General features: G+C 36.4%; 1 pseudogene; it reads right to left on the bottom strand.

Moving 5' to 3' along the window:
• Positions 1 to 466: 466 nt before the first annotated feature.
• LOC107796270 (anthocyanidin 3-O-glucosyltransferase 5-like) lies at positions 467 to 2,498 on the bottom strand (annotated as a pseudogene).
• Between the last annotated feature and the right edge of the window lie 265 nt (positions 2,499 to 2,763).

The following is a 2,763-nucleotide window of genomic DNA, read 5'->3' as shown; positions in this document are numbered from 1 at the left end:
AGCGCAAATATATAGGCATTACCATTTCTTGCCTGCAGGGGCGATTTATGATTTAAAGGTAGCGGGTATCACATTTCTTTTAGGGGTCATTTGGCTCAAAATTAATTCAAAATCAGGATTATAATCTTGGGAATAAAATCAAGACTATGATCTGAAACTTATCCCATCGTTTATATGGATAAGTTATCCCAAAATTTTGGTACAAATATAATATCGATTTTAGCTAATACCTCCAACCAAATGTGGCATAAATCTAATACAAAAATTTATACTGAGTTAACCCACATAATCCCTTGAGCCAAATGATTCCTTAATGTACACTTTGTATTTATTATAGAGTTTGTCAGGAATATATATTCAGTTAAATTTGGTCTCTTTCGAGTTTACTTGGTCAACTTAATATATTTTTGATTTGCAAATATTAAAATTGCATATCTTACACTAGAAACAAATAGAATTGATATAGTTAATTAGGAACCACACCTCTATTATTAACATCACAAGTAAAAATAATAGTTCATCTAGGGGAAGTACATCATTTCCTATATATTTAACATAAATTTGCAGAGAATCACACTCTCTATTAAAATAAATTTACACAAGTAAAATAACATCTTCAATAAGATCATCTAACGTTGTTTAAGAAAATCTCAACATGTACATAAAATTTTTGCCAACCTTGCCGATGTATGCCACGCCAATCTTTCAATGTGAATCCGCTACTATTTTGCATGTTTATTCAAAAGAAATTGAACTTTTTATAGAATAAAAACATTAATTAAATTAATAAAGCAACTTGACCATGCTTGCTTTCCTTTTTTAATTTAGACAGTTTCCTCAGACATGCTTTTCTTGTAACAATGGATTTTCTTCTCAATGTCTTTGAGGACTTCACACAATGAATTGTGAGATGAGCCTCCTACAGTCGTAGCTTTTTCTGCATTCATCTTAAGTTTCTTCACATTTTCCCTCAATTCCGTTCCTTCTTCATATTGCATTACCAATCTCATCAATTTCTCTATTTTCCTCCCTTTCCACTACCAACACCTTTGGCTTGACAGCCACACCAAGTTCCTCCGTCAGCATGGTTGCATTTTGTCTCTGTTCAGCGTACAACGGCCATGCAATTATTGGCACACCATTTGTTATACTCTCAATACAAGAATTCCATCCGCAGTGTGACAAAAATCCCCCAACTGACGGGTGGCTCAAAATTCCTCCTTGATCACTCCACATCTGAATAACCAATCCAAATTTTTTCGTTCGAGTTAGAAAACCTTCTGGCAAGTACTGAGGAGTGCCATCACCGCGCTCCTTGTCTACGTCGAGGTAGTCTACAACAACCTCTGACGGTGGTCTCACTACCCAAATGAACTTGTGCTCACTTAACTCCAACCCAAAAGCTAGTGGAGCTAACTGTTCTAATGAGAGGGCCCCACCACTCCCGAAAGATATGTATAACACTGATTCGGGAGTTTGTTCATCCAGCCAATTGAGGACAAAGTTCCTACCACCACCACTCTCATTTATGATTTCTTCATCCTGTGATCTGATCAACGACCCAATTGGATAAATCGGTGAATTATTCAGGATCGCTTTCAATATTTCATTTTCTCGAAGCGCTTTGAGTGAGCCGGTCTCAGCATCTTCCCATCAAGATTCCATCAGACAAACAGAACCCGGCCCCATGTACCCTCAAGTACTCGTGATACTGCTCATCGTCCCGTCCAGCATAGGATCAACAACGTCTTCCGGATGAACCGGTTTGCAACCCGGGATTTGCAACGGTTCATCCTGATCAACATATTCACCCTCAATTTCTTTGTCAAGAACAGGACAATATATATATATATATATATATATATATATATATATATATATATATATATAGTCAAAGCTGTAAACCATGCATTCGTAGGAATAAATAAATAGTTGGGTAACCCAAATTGTTTGGCAATTGGCAAGGCTTCAAGGCAAAAAAGATCAACGATGAGAGCGTCCAGAATATGCTTCTCCGCCGATATTACAGACTAAACAACAGGTAACGTTTCGCGTACAAGTATGCAAAGTAGGGTAATCATTTTTGTGTTGGCATCGACGAGGTTCGAGATATCTACTGCTGGTATTTCAATTATGTTAATCAACTTTGAATTTTTGGCGGATGTAAGGATCTCTGTTTCCGCCGCAGAGCTGCCGAAGGTGATAGCGAAAACGGTGACTGAGACGTTATGGTGGGTGGCAAGACGGTTGCTGAGGGCTAGTGCTGGGATAAGATGGCCCAAGCCTGGACTTGAAAGAATACCAACACGAAGTTGTTGTGAGGTAGACATAGTGACAAAATATTTGGGATTTGTGAGTTGAAAATGGAAAGTAAAGAGCTGATGATATGGTAATAGTGATGAGAGTGATATGATGTTTAATTAGTGCAAAATATTGACTTTTGTTAATAAACAAACCCACGATCATCACTAGCACAATTAAATCCCAGAAACGGATCATACTCCTATGGCAGATCCGCCTTTCAATATATATATATATATATATATATATATATATATATTTTTAACCCTAACTTTAGGCGACCATCTAAGAAGACGATTTTAATTTTTAACCCTAACTTTAGAAGACGCGTCTAAAGTTAGGGTTAAAAATTAAAATCATCTTCTTAGATGGTATAGATGATATGACTGATGGTAGGATAATATTAACAATATTAAATGCAGTTGTTTTCTATATATATCTGAACAAATACTACTATTGTAT

The sequence above is a fragment of the Nicotiana tabacum genome, chromosome 16, assembly GCF_000715075.1.
Source record: "Nicotiana tabacum cultivar K326 chromosome 16, ASM71507v2, whole genome shotgun sequence".
In the NCBI taxonomy this organism is placed as follows: domain Eukaryota; kingdom Viridiplantae; phylum Streptophyta; class Magnoliopsida; order Solanales; family Solanaceae; genus Nicotiana; species Nicotiana tabacum.
This window is presented reverse-complemented; position numbering and strand designations above follow the sequence as displayed.